Source organism: Amblyomma maculatum, chromosome 10, assembly GCF_055883805.1.
Source record: "Amblyomma maculatum isolate TAMU_Amacu chromosome 10, ASM5588380v1, whole genome shotgun sequence".
Taxonomy (NCBI): Eukaryota; Metazoa; Arthropoda; class Arachnida; order Ixodida; family Ixodidae; genus Amblyomma; species Amblyomma maculatum.
In genome coordinates this window covers 137,030,790-137,052,406 of record NC_139353.1, presented here as the reverse complement: position 1 = coordinate 137,052,406, position 21,617 = coordinate 137,030,790, and positions in this window count along the sequence as shown.

Here is a 21,617-nt window from a genome sequence, read left to right as displayed (position 1 = left end):
GAGGGCGTACAAATTCAGACTCGCACACCACGCTTCACTCACCGTACAGCTTGCTTTAGCATTCCTGAAGCACCTAATTGACGTCCAGAAATGCGCTCGTTTTGAAAAGAGGGCAATGCGGAGACAGGATGTATGACGAAGTCATACATGCAACACGTGCGTTCGAGCGCTGACTAAAACTGGTCACAGTAGCCCCATTATCAAAACAGTCCAAAATGGTATATTTTCTTGTTTTTCACGCCAACTATGCCGACTAAATTACGTCACTGAAGCCACAAGAGAAGTCGGCATTCAGTTGGATATGAATTAAATGTGGACTACTCCGCATGGAGGTAGAGATATAGTAAAGTAAGGACATGAAAAACGAACGACACCACGCCAACTGGCTACTGTATAACGGAACACAGTGGGTCAGAAAAGGTGGAAGAAGTGGGAGGTAACCGGTTTCACAGGAAAATAAAAAGAAACGGGTCGCCTACCAGGGAGGGAGAAAGGGGTTGGTGGATGGCACGCAGCGCCGTGAAAAGAGCGACCGCGAATGTGAGCAAAGGTTCAGAATTTTCGTGCGGCACGACAAACGCACGACGAGGAAAGCAGGCAGCTAAAGACGAAGAAAAATGGAGATATATTAAAAACAATAAAAAAAAAGAGGAAACTACCGAGCATAAGAACCAAATGAAGGCCGGGGAAGAGGAAAGCAGTGCACAAACAGGCTGCAATCGAACGCGTATAAAGATATAAGCGTCGAAACTTAAGAGACAACAATTTGTGAAACTGTACTCTAGTCTAAGAACACACCATTTTATTTTCTCTCCATAAGTTGAAACATTGTTGTACCGGGTAGCTTTATAAATACCCAGAGATGCGCGCTATACTTAAAACATTTGATCTCAATGCGTTATAGTTTAACAATGACCTAATTGTTCCAGAAAATGTTTCCATTCTAGGGTGCGCAAGCCACCGGTAATATGCAAGTCATTGCCTCCAGAAGATCGCTCTAGTCCTGTTTTATGTATACATACAAAAAAAATGAATAGCTTTAAGAAAGAAATGACGGAAAATAGAGGACGCAAAGGCTATAGGGTGCGCTTAATTCGCTTCCGCTAGATCATCCTTCTGCGAAAGAGAGGTTGTGAGGTCGGTACGGTTTCTCACCACGAACAAAAATAGCGCCATAGGTTCGAAGCTAGGTCGCAATTTACTCAAAAATTTGGCTCGGATGCACGGTCCTTTTCGACTGCTTTGCACTTCAGATTTTGCAAACTTCCTGTAAAATGTGAAGGTTCAAAAAGTTTACCTACTTGGAGCACCAGAAAAGCTCCCACTTGAAGCAATGAAATTTAATGTGTTTTTGCGGCTTCGCTCTTTGCGAAGTAAGCGAATCACGACAAGAGTTCCCAAAGGGAAAATAATTAAATTCCCTTGGAAGTATTTCACGTGTAATATCAACCTTGTTAACAATTATAGTCTGGTTAGTACTGCAAAGAGCACCCACGGCAAGTAGCCCGATTATATATAGTCCGGTAAGCAGTAGTTGCAAGTATATCCAGTCGATTACACATATTTCATACCACACACTTAAAGAATAAACACGCATTATGTCCGCATTTGATTTCGGCATTATATTAATTGCTTGCGTATTAGGTGCAACGTCATCTTTTTCGCATTTCTCCGCTTTCTCTCGGTGCGCGCCAAGAACTGCATCATACCTGCCAATTCGAAGCGCAATTATCAGTGCTTTTATTTTTGTTTGTTTGCTCTGTACCATTTAATGCCAGTAAAGCGTCCAAGTGCCCACTATGAACGTATTACGTATGTGACGGGTTTAATTTTTCATATTTTATTTGAAGTAATGCCCTAGCTGTACTTGACTTTGTGTCTTTTTTTTTTCATCTAAGCAGCTGGTTCACCCTTTGGTTAGTGGCACGCAAACAAATGTGCGCGATATACGTAATTGTTAATCACGAAGAAAGAATAAATGCTTGAGTCGCGTATACCTTGTTTATTTTTTTTTTTGCCGGTAAATACCACAGTGCTTTAAATTAGTACGGTAGTGAATAAATGTGTTTTGCTTGCACATTGTATTTTTAATTTCTATAAGCGGTGATTAGGGCACATAAAGAACACCGATTAAAGAGATATATTACAGATTACTGACGATTTAAGATAAACGTTGTTATGTATCAATAAGCGCAAGCTGCAAAATGTAAGCAGGTGTTCGTAAATAAGGTTTGTAAAAAATAGGTGTTCCTAAAGAGGCCTTACGAAGCACAAGCTTTGATTCGCATGTACGCTGTTTTTCTCTGCGTGTTAATAGCACTCCTGGGCAGCAGCCTTTATTCCCTTACGGGAAGAACGAATGCAAAACACCACGCTTCATTGCAAACATTAAGTACAAATTGCTCATCTGGACGATTTGTAACTGTCCGCAGGAAGAAATGTTGAGAGTTTCAGATAGCGATTCAAACATCGCGCGCTGCTCCGAAGGACCACCCAAGCGTGCACGATGTCTCCCGATAGACGTAAAAGAATGGCAGGGATCAGTTTAAGCACCTGGAATAAGTAGCCTCTTTATTAATTATCACACTAATTGCGTACCGTCTGAAAATCGCTCCAAAGAGAACCGCAACCATCTTCTGTACCCCCGCTATCCCGCGGCCGCTACGCGCCGAGCGGCGAACGTGGCACCCCTGTTGCACGTCGCGCCCTCTCGCGGGAGTCGGTTCTTGTCATCGCAAAAGCGGCCCGCTCTTCGTCGCCGGTCGTCACACTACCCCATATTCTAGAGCACTATAACTGTAGTATGGTGGCTAGAAGGGAGAGGTGGCGCGACCGCGCATTCCGCCGCTTGGAGAAAACGCGCCTTCGGTTCATGCCGCCGCCACTGGTCGCCGCTGTGGCGCTGCTGTCAGCTCTTCGATGCATTCTCTCCGGCGCACGCCGGTTCGTTCGTTCTTGTTTGCCTGTAGATGCTGCTTGAGCTGTGGTGCTATTTTTCAATCGGCTTTGCCCTAGCTCAGGTTATCCTGTTTTGTTTGGTGCCTATGTAGTTTTTCTTGCCGAGGTGCTAGTGGGAGTATGTAGTACATGTGCATACTTTTCTGTTTCTCTTGCGTTTAGAAACCCCCCGCTAAAAAAAAAAAATGAAAGAATCGTTGTCAGGCAAAATTACCTTCAATTGCTAAACAAAAAAATTAATGAAAGCATCGTTTTCAGGCAAAAGGCCAGTCAATTGCTAAAAAAAATTAATGAAAGCATCGTTGTCAGGCTAAAGGCCAGTCAATTGCTAAAAAAAAAATTAGTGAGAGCATCGTTGTCAGGCAAACGGCCAGTCAATTGCTAAAAAAAAATTAATGAAAGCATCGTTGTCAGGCAAAGGCCAGTCAATTGCTAAAAAAATTAATGAAAGCATTGTTGTCAGGCAAAAGGCCAGTCAATTGTTAAGAAACATAATGAGAGCATTGTTGTCAGGCAAAAGGCCAGTGAATTGCTAAAAAAATAATGAAAACATTGTTGTCAGGCAAAAGGCCAGTCAATTGTTAAAAAAAATTAATGAGAGCATCGTTGTCAGGCAAAAGGCCAGTGAATTGCTAAAAAAAATTAATGAAAGCATTGTTGTCAGGCAAAAGGCCAGTCAATTGTTAAAAAAAATAATGAGAGCATCGTTGTCAGGCAAAAGGCCAGTGAATTGCTAAAAAAAAATTAATGAAAGCATCGTTGTCAGGCAAAGGCCAGTCAATTGCTAAAAAAATTAATGAAAGCATTGTTGTCAGGCAAAAGGCCAGTCAATTGCTAAAACATAATAATGAAAGCACGGTTGTCACGCAAAATGCCAATCAATAACTAAAAAAAATAATGAAGCATTAATGTCAGGCAAAAGGCCAGTCAATTGCTAAAAAAAAAGATTAGTGACAGCATCATCCATGACCAGCTTCTTATGTGGGAGACCTGAGTGAGGCAAATGAAGTTCTCAAAGACTGTGGCATGAACACACATCTGTCATCACTCAGGCCAGTTATTCAAGGCTGATATTTTATATCGCTGGATATGTGGCGAAGAAATGCATCGCTGGCACCAAATGTGAAGACTGATGCAGACAACTCCTCAGTCTCAAGAACGGAACTGAGCGTGTCTTAATTACCAGTTGAAAGTCAGCGCTCGTTGTGTCGTCTTCTAATCCAGTGCTCCCGTCCACGTTCCGCGCTGTTACCTCAAGATGCATAACCAACATATGCCCAAGCTGCTATTCTAGTTAATTACCAGTGCAGTTGACATAGGCGGTCTTATGTTTCCATCAACCAATCTAAACGCCCCTGTGACATCCCATGAAAACACCTTTACTCGCTGTTTTAGTGCGCGTGAAATCCGAAGAGACAGCCTTATTGACTTGGTATCCATTCTCCAAATGACCAAACTGCAGCTGGTTGGTTGTCACGGACATATTAAATTTGTGACAAAGTGATCAAGTTCTATGTTCTTAGCAGACTACACCTGAAGACGCAGAATTCATTTTCAAAAGAAAGGCAAGGGAGAATGAAACTGTTGAAACTGAGGTGGGTTGTTTAATTTGCTATTTGGTTGTGAGCAGTTGTGTCTGGAAATTGTGGTTATTCTACCTGTATTACACGTATATTTGAGGCCATCAACAGCAACCTCAACATTGTGATATTTCACTTTTCTTTCCAGCATTCTTGCCCTTAAGTGCAATAAACAAAACTTTGCTTATCCATGAGAGGTTTTTGTGAATAAAACTGCAATTTGTTCCTTCTGTACTTATAATACCGTTTCACGTACCGCATGTTGCACGTTCTGGCTATCATCTGGCTAAAAATTGCACTTTCCCACTTTAGACGCACCGGAAATTCGCAGACAACAAAGAATACAAATTAGCCTGATGCCTGCGTACTGTGCGACGTAACCGCACGTTAAATAATCGCTTGTCATCTGCATTCTCTGTAATCTTCGACTGCAACGCCCCTCAGCCCGAGTCGCTTTGGCTTTTTTAAAACTCACGACACCAAACCAAAATATTTAGCTTTATAACTTCGACCACTGTGCCCATCGGGAAATGATGTAATGCATCTTCAGACCAAAACTTCTTCATTTAAGCAGCATTTAGTAGCGCGACAAGCAAAACAACCGGCACAGCCGCATCGCCCGCTTTCACGGTGCCAAAGAGCATATTAGCAGTCGACGTCACTCCTGACTTGCCTATTTTGCTTACCTGGTTAAAATATTTCAAGTGGTAACAATAATTTTAACATTTTGTTGGTATGACTGCGCTGCAATCGCACCAAAGTTTACCCCAGCCACGGCCCGTCTCGAGGGGGAGCGCGCGCTCTCCCTCGAGACCGGCCGTGCCCCAGCGCGAGCCGAGCACGCATCGAAGTGCTGAGAGCAGCGCCACCTACGAGAGGCATGAAATGTAGGAGCGGCGCTCGCGGCCAGCTCGCGTCACTACTGTAGTGTGAATGTAGCATCATCACCCGCCCGCCGTGCCCCCAACTAGGGACAATCCGACCTAGGGATTGCTAGGGATTCAGGGCGGCTGTCCAGCAAAAATCCAGGCAACACTGGGGCGAAGAAGGGGCGAAGAGCACCAGACCTTCTTTATTGGAATGCTCCGTCGCTTCTGCGCATGCGCCAGCTAAAAGAAGTGAGGAGGAATAACTTGCCGGATGTGGCGTAAAACTTGTTTTATGTTTTGTTTGTAAAATGTCTGCCGATTCTCGTCGCTGTTTCTAGCGATAGGCCGGTCGCTAGTGTCGCCGGCTCCGTGATCGCTCGCAAGCCGGACTTGGCTGTAGCGATGGTGGCGGACGGGTTTCTTGGCATCGTAGTTTGAACGTTTGAATATCGTAGCCGAGTGGCCGTGTGTGGCCGTGTTCCTTTCCACTTGTTATAATACTCCTTGAGCTTCGGCCTCGCGTACTGCTGTTCGTCTAGCGGCATGCTGTGATATTCCCATGCGTTCTCTTAGTTACAGATAGCACCAATAGCACCGTCTCCGACCTGTGGACTCTGCGACGCTAGTTCACGGCCGGTCTCTCCCTCACGCGCTCTCCCTCGAGACCGGCCGTGGCTAGTTCTACAATGCGTGTCAGCCCGCCCTTGTCGATGGAACATGCCTGGGGCCAGATCCCGCGACGGTTCCGTTCGGGAACTGGTTCCTTTCGCCGCTCCTAATTGGTTGCTGCGTCACGTCCGGCGTGGCCCCCGAAACTTCCGGAGGCGGCTCCACGTTTTTAGCCTACGTCACGGAGCGGCACTGGGCGGGGCCACCGCTCCGAAAGGAACCGTTTTGCCGGCCGGCGCAGGAACCGCGACGAGTTGGTCTGCTTCGAGATGGAACCGCTCTGCGCTCGCTGTGGCGCCTCATGGCCGTAGTCGAGCGACGGCGCGCGCCGCGAAGCTGCTTGAGTACGGCCGTGGTATCCTTTTTTGTGTGTGTGTGTTTTTTTTTTGGGGCAGCGCTTTGCGGATTTAGTAAACTGACGCAGTAAAAAAGAAAAACGAGACAACGCCTTCTACATGTCTCAGGAGGTTTTGCGGCAACACTGGCTAAGGCTGCGTGCCGATCGCGAAGCGAAGTGGGGACGAAGGGGTATGCCGGGCTGCCGTCAGTAGCAAAGGTGCTCTACGCGCTTCGATCGCTACTTTGCGATCGGGAGCTCTCGGCCAACAGCAGTGCGACCATTTGAATCCGGCAGTCGTAGAGACAAATAATTCGCGTCCGTAAGTGCGGGCTGAGTTTTCCCTCCTTCTACATCAGCGGAAGGGGAGCAGACGGTGGCTGACTGGGTCGAGTGCAGTCGGATTCCATGTGTCATCGGCTGCGTCCTACATTGACAGCTATTCACGGAAAGGTCGCGCATACTCACGACGCCTGAGCGGCCGATAAGGCTACGGACGCTGCCCCGCTACATAGGCAGGCGCGGACGCGCCGGCGCGGTGGCGGTATCAAGCAGCTCGTTCGTACTCGCAACGGCGGCAGCAACTCCTCCGTCAAAGAGCTAGCGTGATTCGGACTGCATACTACGGGCGTTGTAGACATCGTTATTAGGATATTTGCCACTCTGTGCGAAAGGCAGAACTTACAAAAACTTCACAGCGAGCGAGAAAGCAGACGACGCCGCCGCGCGCGCAACACCATCTAGCGGCAAAGAAAGGTACTCATGAGCCAAGATAATTGCTTGGCAGTTGTTAACAGGATGCTTCTAAGAATATTTCAGTTTATTATTCACTAGTTTGCATTACTATGTAATTATTAGATTTATTTCGTGCTTAACACCACTTTGGTACAAGTATTTGGTACCAGAAAAAGCCACATGCTCGTGATGGACACGCCTACGATCTGGGGCCATCGCTGATTGGCCGCTGTCTTTCCCGTCTTCGCCGTAAGGTGGCGCCCGCTGTCTTGCTGACGTCAAATTGACGTCATCTTGAAAGAGAACGGTTCCCGAAAGGAACCTCCGCTGGATATGGCCCCTGCAGTATGGTTGGTTGGTTGGTGGGGTTTAACGTCCCAAAGCAACTCAGGCTATGAGAGACGCCGTAGTGGAGGACTCCGGAAATTTCGACCACCTGGGGTTCTTTAACGTGCACTGACATCGCACAGCACACGGGCGCCTTGCTTTTCGCCTCCATCGAAGAGCTGCCGCCGAGGCCGGGAGCCTGCAGTATGTTGCAAGTAACTGGTGTGGTCAGCATTCCATGTACTTACTTGCATTTCCCGAAATTTATACGAGTCACTGCCTTTGAAATATCCTGAAGTACGTATACAATTCGGACTGAGGTGTACAGCGCAAGCAGCGTAACACATAGGATGCGAAAAACTCGTCTCCGATCGAGTACTTGAATGGAATCTCGCTGTCATTTTTATCGTTGTCCTCGACTTCGACACCACTATTCAGCAGCAGTGGTAAACTTTAATCACCTCGAAAGTTTTGTTCAAGTTTTGTTAAACCACCTCAAAATACCAGTATAAAAAGGCCGGTGGATTTGTACGAAATTGCCTCTCTATCCTGGATTTCAAGAGGTCGGTTAGTGTATCCACAGGGCAATTGTTTTGCCATTTTCGTTGCCTTTATCGGATGTACAAACAGGAATTCGGTGTCCAATTGATGCAGGCAGCTTGGCACAGCTAATATATTATGAAGCTCCGGTGCGATAGCCAGCCCGGGACTAACCGGGAAATAGAACCTCAACCGGGAAGGCCAGCTATTCATCACAGCTCTCAAGCGACTCACTGCCCGCCTACTGGGCTAGTCATGCAACCGTGGAACCCAGGTATATTTTCAAGTAAACTTCTGTACTTAGGAGTGCCGGGAGGTAGTCCGCCCGCGCAAAGAAAGAATGCTCTCCACATCACCCGACGCAGTCCTGCCTCTAGTTTTGCTCCTAAAGTTGAAGGCTCGAAGCGCAAGCTGTGAAAGTCCTGGTATTTTTGCACAGTAATTATCTTCCAGCTGCTCTAGCTCTAGACAGTTCTTGTATCGAATTCCTGTATTTTTTTATTTATTTTTTTTTTGTCTCAGAAAACATCCCACGACGTCCTATTCGATCGATGTTATTTCTACCTGCCCTGTTGTGCTTATCATTGTAAACAAGCATGTAGACTAGTGTCAAAACAATAAATAAACAGTGCTGCGTCCGTGATTCCATCATTGTCCTGTCATTGCCCTTGCGACTAGTTGCAGCATGCACCAAAAACAATGTTTGCCAAGTAATTATTTCCTCTGCCTTAGGAAAAAACAGGCCAGCTGTGAAAACTGCAAAGATATGGACTGATATCCCTTCATATTGTTTCACACAATCATGCTAGTGATGTGTTGTATTTTCAAAGACCTGCTTGTCAGCGCAAGACGGAACATTGCGGACTGCATATTGGTTGTGTAGTGTCAAAATACACACATGCATCTCGATTTCAGGACATTCAATACCCTCGGGTGGTTACAAAATACTCCAGTTGTCATGATAGCCAACTGCAGGTATGGGATAAAAAAGTTATAGGGACATAAATCATTGCAAGAGTAACAAAACTGCATAAATTTGCACTGTTAAAAATATTAAACACTACACAGCGAAAGTAGTTTTGCTAGAACCATTGCTGTGACTGACATGGCAAACAGTGCTTGTTGCCTTTAGTGATGTGTTGAGCACAAGGCCTGCATGGAGATTTTAATTCTTTTAGGTAGGCAGAGTTATGTCCTGTTTTTGTTGTGTTATCATACATGCGGGCCAAGGTAATGCCATATGCTCCTTGGTTCCAACACTGCAATTCTGAAAAAGTGACTGCCAACACAGGCCCGATGTACACCGTCCCACTGCTGACCGTGTATGTTCCTAAGTGATGTCCAAGTCTTGGGCAGATGCTAATTGACGCAGCTCACAAAGCAACATTCCTGCCAAGGTGGTTGCCTACCATAAAACCCACATGCCATAGCTGCCATTCATGGCAGCCCAGAAGTAATGTGCTGACGAAACTCATTTCAGATGTTCAGTGAGTTTACACAAGAGGGAGTTGTTAATATGGTTAATTAGTCATCCAGTGAAATTTACACTGTATTTATTTTGTTAAACAAAGCTCCTTTTGTGAAGTGAAACAAGCTCCTAGTAGCCACAGGCAAAAAGTAGGCAAATGGCTATACATATTGAAATACTTATTGTGAATTGTGTTTTATTGTCGGATTCCTTTGAAGGGACACTAAGGAGGATGGAAAGCAGTTTTCCTGTATCGCTAAGATACAGTGTTCTAATCTTAAAGAGACCACACGAGTCGCTTTGGGACATTAAACCCCACAAACCATTAAAGAGACCACTTAAAATGAAAGCAGAGGTTTTAAAAGGATGGAAAGACCAAAAAACAGAACAAAGATGCTGCCACTGCCGGCCAATTTTCCAAGTAAACTGCATGCTTCCACACAGAAGTTTTGGTTCAGATTACTGCAAGATATAGTGTGTCATGATCCACTCTAATGTGGCAGTGACACGTCCTTTTCAGCAAGGTCATCATGAATCGACTCATGGGAAGGCTTCCAATTAAAATTTTCTCACCAATAAATACTATATGCCACGATTGCTGCCAGACAACACAGCCATAATGAGAGAAATAATCAAATATTTACTGAGACCAATGACTCAATGGAGTTGTACTCAGTGTCCCTTTAAAAGGGTGCACTGAAGCATTCAAGCAAAGTATGCACTGATGCATGTAAGAAAATATTCTGAGGTAACACAATCTTTGCTCCAACAGAAGACTGACAAATTCACCACAAAGAGGGAAAACAGCTGCCCAGGTACACTGGTACAGCATATACAGCAATCGCAATAATTAGCAGACATGCATTGCATTTCACAGGATGTCACGAAATGTGTTCGCTATTTTAAATGTAATGGCATTAAATGTGCAAGCATATTTTGCAGATTGCAGATTTATTTGTTGCTTCAATTATTTATTTCATATATACGGCCACACCTTTGGTCAACAAAAAAAAGGGCGTGTAGGGGTCAGATTAGATGTGCTAGGTTTCTCTCCTGGAGGAGCAAGGAGAGAATCATTCTCCCTTAACCAGTTGACGGTGGATTCATCCAAATGTGAAGGTCCGATGTTCGACAACCCAAAAGTTACCTAAACGGGCATCTCTGCCAGCCGTCGACGAGAGCATATGCAAGAGAGGTGGTCATGTGTAGCCTAAGCACGGACATCTGCACGAAAGAAGGAAAAAAAAAAAAGAGCTCACATTTGGGTATCACATCAAAAATATGTGTAAGCCCACTCAGCAACCAAAAATGACGGACATTGTGCATGCATAAAACACATGAATATGTCAGCGCAACTTAACAGTGTTGGCCGTTCATGTCATATCGTAATTATGGTGCAGTGAGGCTTGCTGATGAATTAAACAGGCTCTGCTCACCACAAACCTCTCAGCAGCACCTTCCCACAATCAGTGTCCTGACCTTTCAATAAGACAGCTTTCTCCTCCTCGCATTGCTAGAATGTATCAGAACGTTCTTGCTCACAACGTATAAATACGATCAATATGACAAATACCGGTATGAGGATACCGGTATGCTGTCTAAAGAGACGAAAGATTTGATTAAGAAACACCAGAGTATGAAAGCTTCCAATCGAACAGATCAGATCAATTTGGCTGAGATATCAAAGCTAATCAATAAGCGCAAGGTGGCTGATATAAGGAAGTATAACATGGAGAAAATTGAACATGCTGTAAAGAACGGGGGAAGCCTTAAAGCGGTAAAGAAGAAATTGGGCATAGGCAAAAACCAGATGTATGCGATAAGGGACAAGGCGGGCAACGTCATCACGAATATCATTTAACGTCCCAAAGCGACTCGTGTGGTCTCTTTAAGATTAGAACACTGTATCTTAGCAATAAAGGAAACCTGCTTTCCATCCTCCTTAGTGTCCCTTTAAAGGAATCCGACAATAAAACACAATTCACAATAAGTATTTCAATATGTATAGCCATTTGCCTACTTTTTGCCTGTGGCTACTAGGAGCTTGTTTCACTTCACAAAAGGAGCTTTGTTTAACAAAATAAATACAGTGTAAATTTCACTGGATGACTAATTAACCATATTAACAACTCCCTCTTGTGTGAACTCACTGAACATCTCAAATGTGTCTCGTCAGCACTTCATTACTTCTGGGCTGCCATGAATGGCAGCTATGGCATGTGGGTTTTATGGTAGGCAACCACCTTGGCAGGAATGTTGCTTTGTGAGCTGCGTCGATTAATGTCTGCCCAAGACTTGGACATCACTTAGGAATATACACGGTCAGCAGTGGGACGGTGTACATCGGACCTGTGTTGGCAGTCACTTTTTCAGAATTGCAGTGTTGGAACCAAGGACCATATGGCATTACCTTGGCCTGCATGTATGATAACACAACAAAAACAGGTCATAACTCCGCCTAACTGACAGGATTAAAATCTCCATGCAGGCCTTGTGCTCAACACATCACTAAAGGCAACAAGCACTGTTTGCCATGTCAGTCACAGCAATGGTTCTAGCAAAACTACTTTCACTGTGTAATGTTTAATATTTTGAACAGTGCAAATTTACGCAGTTTTGTTACTCTTGCAATGATTTATGTCCCTATACCTTTTTTATCCCATAGCTGCAGTTGGCTATCATGACAACTGGAGTATTTTGTAACCACCCGAGGGTATTGAATGTCCTGAAATCGAGATGCATGTGTGTATTTTGACACTACACAACCAATATGCAGTCCGCAATGTTCCGTCTTGCGCTGGCAAGCAGGTCTTTGAAGATACAACACATCATTAGCATGATTGTGTGAAACAGTATGAAGGGATATCAGTCCATATCTTTACAGTTTTCACAGCTGGCCTGTTTTTTCCTAAGGCAGAGGAAATTTTGGCAAACTTTGTTTTTGGTGCATGTCGCAACTAGTCGCAAGGGCAATGACGGGACAAAGATGGAATCACGAACGCAGCACTGTTTATTTATTGTTTTGACACTAGTCTACATGCTTGTCTACAATGATAAGCACAACAGGGCAGGTAGAAATAACATCGATCGAATAGTACGTCGTGGGATGTTTTGAGCACGGTTTTGAGACAAAAAAAAATAAAAAATACAGGAATTCGATACAAGAACTGTCTAGAGCTAGAGCAGCTGGAAGATAAATACTGTGCAAAAATACCAGGACTTTCACAGCTTGCGCTTCGAGCCTTCAACTTTAGGAGCAAAACTAGAGGCAGGACTGCGTCGGGAGATGTGGAGAGCATTTTTTCCTTTGCGCGGGCGGTCTACCTCCCGGCACTCCTAAGTACAGAAGTTTACTTGCAAAATATACCTGGGTTCCACGGTTGCATTACTAGTCCAGTAGGCGGGCAGTGAGTCGCTTGAGAGCTGTGATGAATAGCTGGCCTTCCCGGTTGAGGTTCTATTTCCCGGTTAGTCCCGGGCTGGCTATCGCACCGGAGCTTCATAATAGATTAGCTGTGCCAAGCTGCCTGCATCAATTGGACACCGAATTCCTGTTTGTACATCCGATAAAGGCAACGAAAATGGCAAAATAATTGCCCTGCGGATACACTAACTGACCTCTTCAAATCGGATAGAGTCGAGGCAATTTCGTACAAATTACAGGCTCCAACCGGCCTTTTTATACTGGTGTTTCGAGGTGATTAAAGTTTACCACTGCTACTAAATAGTGGTGTCGAAGTCGAGGACAACGATAAAAATGACAGCGAGATTCCATTCAAGTACTCTATCGGAGACGAGTTTTTCGCATCCCGTGTGTTGCGCTGCTTGCGATGTATGTATACTGTGTATACCTCAGTCCGAACTGTATACGTACTTCCGGATGATCCAAAGGCAGTGACTCGTATAAATTTCGGGAAATGCAAGTAAGTACATGGAATGCGGACCACACCAGTTACTTGCACCATAGTGCAGGCATGTTCCATCGATAAGGGCGGGCTGACACGCATTGCAGAACTAGCGTCGCAGAGTCCACAGGTCGGAGACGGTGCTATCTGTAACTAAGAGAACGCATGGGAATATCACAGCATGCCGCTTGACGAACAGCAGTACGCGAGGCCGAAGCTCAAGGAGTGTTATAACAAGTGGAAAGGAACACGGCCACACATGGCCACTCGGCTATGATATTCAAACTACGATGCGAAGAAACCCGTCCGCCACCATCGCCACAGCCAAGTCCGGCTTGCGAGCGATCACGGAGCCGGCGACACTAGCGACCGGCCTATCGCTAGAAACAGCGACGAGAAGCGCAGACATTTTACAAACAAAACATAAAACAAGTTTTACGCCACATCCGGCAAGTTATTCCTCCTCACTTCTTTTAGCTGGCGCATGCGCAGAAGCGACGGAGCATTCCAATAAAGAAGGTTTGGTGCGAAGAGCTGAGGAAGCGATCACAGAAGAATTGAACTCCAATTTGGCGGGACAGCGGCCGCAACAAAAATGCAGGTATGTGAAAGCAACCAGAAACTCAATGATATGCAGTTGGAAAAAGGGTCAAAGCGCATTGAGGACATAGTAAACCAACAATGAAATAGAGAATGGACATACGATGACCTAGTAGAAGTATTTAAAAGAGAGCTAAAAACGGGCAAGATTAGAAGAGGAAAGAGAAAATATAAACCAAAAAGCTGGTGGGATGCTGAAGTTAAAGCAGCCATAACGGGGCGTCAAGAGGCATCCAGAGAGCACAGATTAGCAAAGAAGAGGGGAGCCACACCAAGGGAAGTAGAATCCAAATGGGAGGAGTACCTTGAGAGAAAAAGGGAGGCGTCAACCTTAATCCAAATCAAAATAGGAAAAGCTGGGGTCCAGGGGATGAAGGACATAAGTAAAAAAGATAAAAATGCTGCAAAGAGATTTTGGAACCACATAAGGCTACAAGCAAAAAAGACGGACGGGGCCCAACACTCACTGACCACACAGGAAGGAAAAAGAGTGGAGGGAGAGAAAGCACAGGAATATGTTAGGCGCACAATAGAAACAGCCTTTGCCAGTCTGGAAGTGAATGACGCAGAAGAAATGGAGAATAATGAGGACCACAGGGACGAGGAGCAAGAATACAAGGAGATGACAGCAAGAGAATGGGAAAGAATAGAACGGAAGGTCCCCTTGGGAACAGCGACAGGACCAGATAGCATATACCCATGGGATTGATTACCAGATTAGGACAAAAAAGCAAAGTAAAATTGCGACAGTTGATTGAACAAACAATAAAGGGCGGTCAAGTACCAAAAGATTGGAAATTAAGCAGGATGAGACTAATATACAAAGGCAAGGGAAGCAGAGATAACATAAAGTCCTATCGGCCAATCACAGTTACATCAGTTATATACAGGGTAGCAATGCAGTTAGTAAAAGTAATGATGGAGGAATGGGCAGAAGGAGGGAATATCCTCGGAGAACAACAAAATGGTTTCCGCAAGGACAGAAGACTAGAGGATAATTTATTTGTGGTTACCCAGTGTATAGAAACAGCAGCTGCAAGTCAGAGACCATTATGGATAGCGTTTTTAGATATTAAAGGGGCATACGACAGTGTAGATCAGAAAAAACTGTGGGACCAGTTGAAGGAATATGGCCTGAATAAAAACCTGGTTCAGTTCATACAAGAAGTGTATGCAGATAATGAGGCAGTGATAGTATGGGAGACGGAAACAACAAAACCAGCAAAAATAAAACGAAGTGTCTAAAGGTACGTCCGACGTATCCATTCGATTCTCGTAAAGATACGGCGGACGTCGATATACAGGCTCATGGCTATACGCACGTCGAACGCGGCCACATTCCGCGAGGTGCTACGAAGAGTGCATCCGTTCTAACATAGATCACGGTCTTCACTTAGGGTTGTGTACGGCAAGCATCGCTGTCACGCACATAGCTGCAGGCGATGCTACGTACTGCACCCGCTCCACCAGCTGGCATCGAGATACGCACATTCACGAGCAGCTTTCGCTTCGCACTAAACTATTACCTCGATCTGCCCGTAATGTAAGCGAGCTACTCCTAGCATTTACGCTGTCTTAGGTCCTGCATCGACCTCCGAAGATCTAGCGCCGGCACAACACACACACACCTCGCCGTGCAGAACGATCGGCAGTCCAAAGTATGTATGTGAAATGGCATTATGCTCGTTCCTCACATGCAGACCGAGGAAACAGGATGTTTCTAGCTAAATTCTTCGTTTGAATTCTACCTCAGAGCCGTGGCAGAAGACATGCCGAATTTACTAGAGGCCTGCGCTGCTACTGCGGCGAGCTGCACATCGACTCGTCGAGGCGAAGACCTACTGCACCGCACCGCAAGAGTACACAACCGGAAAGCCGGAAGCGCGAATGATCCGAATTCCCTGTGAACAGCAATGTTCTTTGGTATTTAGGGGAAGACTAGACTAAAGTGCTTAGCCTGCATCTTTTTCTTGTCGTTGAATTTTGCGTACATGTAGTTTAAACCCCCGCATGCTCCAGGTTAGCAGTTTCACTCCAGTGTCAAAGCAGGCTGTCAAAGCAGGCGGACGTTGATAAAACAGTTGAGCACTCCAGTCTTTAGAAATCTGTAGAATCGCCTTCAGTTTGTAAAATTATTGGAATAGGTCACTTTCCGATCGCTGGGACATAGACCCTCATGACAGCGCTTTCACGTGAATAAGGACCACACCAGACCGAAAGCTTGTCTCATATAACACAGCTAACCAAGGTATACCCTACAGCACTGTGTTGATTTTTATGGTGCATAAGCGACTAATGCTGCCATGCACCAAGAACAAGGTTTAATGTATTTATTTGTGTGTAAAGACTAAAATGTTCTTTAGGATGTAGCTTGTTTAGGAACATTTTAAGAAACCAAAAGTGCAGGAAATTTGCACGTCTCTCCTAGGATTACAGTTGAGAAGAGCGTGTTGTCGGGCTAGTTGGTTCTGCATAGTATATAAGAGAAATGCGCAACAACTTAAACAGGACACATATTCTCTTATTTCCTAGGATCATGCTGGGATGGAAAGGGATCTGTTGCAAAATTGTACAAAATGTTTCCTCTTATTTTCTCGACTCTGGCGCACGTGTAAAATATGGTTTATTGTTAGTTCATCTCCACACTCCTTGCATATTGGTTTTTCCTCTTTCATAAGTATGAAGCTGTGTGTGAGGTATGGGTATGTGTTTTGTGAAGATGACCTGAAATGGCCTCCATGTTGTGTTTTTGATTACTGCATGATTTCCATTCCTTAATGGCAGGTTTGACAAGTATAGTTTGTAGTTTATTTCAATGTTTCAAAAATCCTGCCATTTCACTCTCACTTTTCTTTGTACAAGCTTCTTGGTATCTTCATGCAGCATATTCACCCTCTGTAATTTAGCATTGCGTCAAGGTAACCTGGTTATTTCTTTTCATCACCTTTCAAGACAACTGTCCCGATTTCATAAAGTGTAGGGTTTCTGACGACAGGAATTCCTTGGAAGTCATAGAAATAAATGAGATCCACAATCATGAGCTGTCTAGGGTATGCATATACATGTCCATCGCTCAGTGGAATGGTGTCAGTACGCTGTTAAAACAGGTCTTGTGGTAACAACAACCATTGTCTGAGGTGGTCCTTTAATGGGCATTGAAATGCTATGTAACTACAGGTACTGATAGAACTCTTGATCATGTTATGTGATGATGCGATCGTTGCATGCATATAGGTATACATTTCAGAATCTGCAGTGCACCACTTGACCATTTGCCACCAGTTTGTGTGAAAATGTATTTTTCATGCATGTTAACCAGTATTTAACAGATGACCCCTGTGCACAAGCCAAAAGTGCCACGGGCCAAATGTCACGAGGCCACACGACATGGCAGGAGCTGTTAAGTCAAGCTTACAAAGTTATATTTGAAATATGTTCTGGGACGTTTCAGCTCCAATTAAGAAAGGTTGAGGCTTACAGAGGTCTATGCCAGGTTGTCTATCACCTAACAGGGCAGTCTACGACCGTATGCTAATGAGTATATCTGAGATAACAGAGACATGAATTAAGGAATTAGTAATTATGTTTGTAGCAAAGGGCATGTAAATTAACGGGAATCCACAGTGGGATCTGCAGACAAGAACCATTAACGCTGGCACACCATACCCTTACAGGTGGAGATTAGGAGTCTCCCTAATTTTTTTTTCTGCTCAAAGCTTGTCATTTCCTTCATTCTTCCAGATGAGGAAGATGTGAAAATGATAGCATCAAAAATTCCAGAGACCATCGTTAACAAGCATGCTGATCCCAACAGTGTAAAAAGGAATTTCAGAAAAGATGGGTGACTAGTAATGCTGGCAACAGTTGAAGCTAAGTGGAAAGGCATGAAATTGAAATGCAACATATGCAGAGATATGTTGCGAGACGACCAGTCTGTGGTGTGCGACATCTGCCTCCGTTAGTTTCATCAAGTGATTGGCCAAAGCAGATGGGGCTTGTGGTTTTGTGATAAGTGCAGTGTAGTAGCATAGATGCAACCTTGCCCATTAATAATTGGAGTGGAGTAAGTGCATTGTTTTTTTGTAAGATGTTCATGGTTTCCATGCAAACATAATGAGAATTTTTTTCCTAGAGAATGTTTGCTGAAATGCGAATATAATGTGCAATAAAACTAGTGTTTTCTTGCTATTTACTTTTCCTTGTATACATTAGTTCTGTGAAGAAAACCACAGGCTAGAAGGAAATGTAATGGCATGCATTTTGATACTTGGCCCCATTGTGCTGGCTCAGTAGTTAGTGCTTGGCTGCTGAACCCAAAGATGCAGATTTGGTTCCAGCCAGAGCAGGAGCATTTCAATAGAGGCGAAACAATAGGCCGTCATGCACCGTGCGGTGTCAGTGCATGTAAAAGAACCCCAGGTGGTCGAAATTATACCGGCGCCCTCAACTATCGTGTTCCTCATAGCCGTAGTTATTTTGGGATGCTAAACCAGATATATATCACATCATACTCTGAGTAAGATGCTATTCATGGTCAGTTAATCATACACTAAACGATCAATTTTTTTCTGCATGGTACAGCAGCTGTTGTACAATTCTACTTTAGCCTTCATGAAGAATATCACACTGGCTCCACATGGCCTTCTGTTGACCCTTGATATGCGTCACAATCACACACCCGAGTATGTATTTGTCTAAGGGCACCTATGCATGCAAGGAGGGGACCGTTACTTTCCATTTGTCCGAACTGATATGCACGATCCACATCATTTCTGTAATTCAACTGCCTGCTATTTGAACTGTCCAGCATTGATGCAAGTTTCAAAGAACTGCAATTAGCAAATTAATCCAAGCAGGAAACCATGCCAAGAACTGCTTTGGTTTCATCTTTAACAACTGTTTGAGAACTAAAATTAGCCAAATGTTGCAAAACATAGATGAGAGGTTACACAATCTAAAAAACAATGCAGCCTACCTGTGGCATGTAGGGTTTCACATCCTAAAGTGACATATGTAGCTATGAAAAATACCGTAGTGGAGAGCCCCAGACTAATTTGACTGCCCGGGCTTTGTACTTTGCGTTGACATCTTGCAGGAAACAGAAGCATTTGCATTTCACCTGCACCAAAGTGCGACTGCCATCACTGGCATTAAACATCACGACCTTGGGGCAAGTAGCCGAACGTGCCACTAAGATGTCGCAGCGTCTACGTACATGCTATACACGTCAACCTTTCTAGCATTAAAGCTGTCACATGCATGGCAGATATTCATGTTCAGCTTTGGACTGACAAGTTTAAAAGTGTACTATTTGTGTTTTTCTAGCATGAAAAACAAAGAAAACTAAGGAAAAACGAAAAAAAAATGAACATATGTTGAAAAAGCACTAGTCATTAACACGTAAAGCATATTCGTTCCTTTATTAATAATAAAGTGGCCTTCAACAATAGTACAAAGCCTGAACATTTAGGAAGGTGCTGTGCCAGGCAGCTATTTTACAGAAACCTGAACCATTTCACCTGTAGTAATGCGCATCCCGGCGGTGTGGGCTGGGCACATATTTTTCGGTCCACTAGCTCCAACATGCGAGAACTGCATCATGTGCATTCCCATTTTCCGAGTTTTGAGCTCTGTAGTGCAGGCTAACAAATTGTCGATGACTTATTTTTGTCTGATCGTTGCACAGCGCGTGTAAATAAATTACCACCGCACCTAATAAACACTGACATGCACGTGCAACATCGCCGATCATAAACGGACACACTGATGTCCGTCCGGACATCGGCGCACTCATCACAGCACTCTTCGTAGTCTCACACAGCACTCTAGTAGGACGTAATCCGTACATCACAGCATCTCACGGTAAGCACAAACCACACCTCCAACAAACACGAATGACGCGATGCTTTGGCTAGAGACACGCCGGCGGCACACAGCTTTTTCAGCGACTACGTAGAACTTGCAGCACCAAGAAAGCGATGCGTTACGTGACGCATCTCATCACAGATGGAAGTGACGAAACTTTGAAGAATCAAAACTACATAACTACATAACGACCGTCGTAGACGTTAATGCACATGATAACGAGGACCAAATGAGCGGGCGTGCGGGCCGCGGGCTGGCCGTCAACACCGCGATTACATGCGCTTGCGACCGTGCCGCGGTCCAACTCACGTAAACCTATCATTATGCCATTACGTAGTATATCACCCATTCTAGGCACTATTCTTGCCACTGTACTATTCTTTGTAATTTCACATTTCACGCATGCAGTAGTAGTACATACTTCCTGCACCTCGCACGTACACCTCATACCAACTTCGATTTGGCTACATGTGGCTACCATGTTGTTGTTACAACCACATCTGGGGATATCTCGGATCCGTCCGGCTTTCCCGACGGATCCCAAGGCCCATATCGGAGAAAAATGCGTTGGGTCCGTCGGAAGAACCCTACCGATCGGGTCCGTCCGCCGTACCTCTGAAAAATATTTCCCGGATCCGTCCGTCGTATCCCGAAGAAAAACGCACCGGGTCCGTCGGACGTACCTTTAAGACCATTGATCGGGTCCGTCGGACGTACCTTTAGCCACAGCCAAAATAAAAAGGGGGCTTAGGCAAGGGTCTGCTTTTCATGATATACATGAGCCAAATGGAAAGGCGCCTGGAGGGAAGTAATATGGGATTCGATGCAAGTTATATGCAGGGAGGACAGAAAGTAACACAAGTTCTACTAGGATTGATGTACGCGGATGACATTGTACTGCTGGCAGATAAGAGGGATGGGTTGCAGGAGCTGCTTAAGATCTGTGGAGAAGAGGGCGAAAAGCTGGGACTGCAATTTAGCAGCGAAAAATCAGGAATAATGGTATTTAATGATGAAAGGGGGGACGTGCCGGAAATACAAGGCACCAAGGTTGAACATGTGGAGAGCTATAAATACCTGGGCATATGGATCAACGAAGGAAAAAATTACCTAGAAAAGCATGAAAGAATTACGATAGACAAAGGGAAAAGGAGTTCGGATATTATGAAACACAGGGCCCTCTGGAATTATAACAGGTATGAGGTTGTTAGAGGGGTATGGAAGGGTGTTATGGTACCAGGACTCACTTTTGGAAATGCAGTCCTGTGCATGAAATCAGAAGTACAGTCAGGCCTTGAAATCAGACAGAGAAAGGTAGGTAGATTGGCATTGGGAGCACATGGCAACACACCTAATGAAGGAGTCCAGGGAGATATGGGCTGGGCATCATTTGAGGTTAGAGGGGCAATTAGCAAACTAAAATATGATCAGAGACTAACCGAAATGGAGGAATCAAGGTGGGCACGAAAAATGTACAAGCACCTCTTCATGAAAAGCCTGAATACGAAATGGACTAACATAACCCGAAAGCTCAGATTTAGGCCCGAATTCTGAAACACTCCTTGCCTTACTAAGGGCTCCTCACACACTCTAAGGCGGCCTGACGTCAATTCTGAAACGTCCCTTACTAAGGGGCCCTAAGTTAGGGCCCCCTTGGTGCTTCCCTGAGCTTAGGCTGCCAGGATGTTACCTTCGTGCTTCCTAACGTCGCTCCTCTACCTGAACGCATGCTTCTCCGCACGACTGTGCACGCGGTACGCTTGG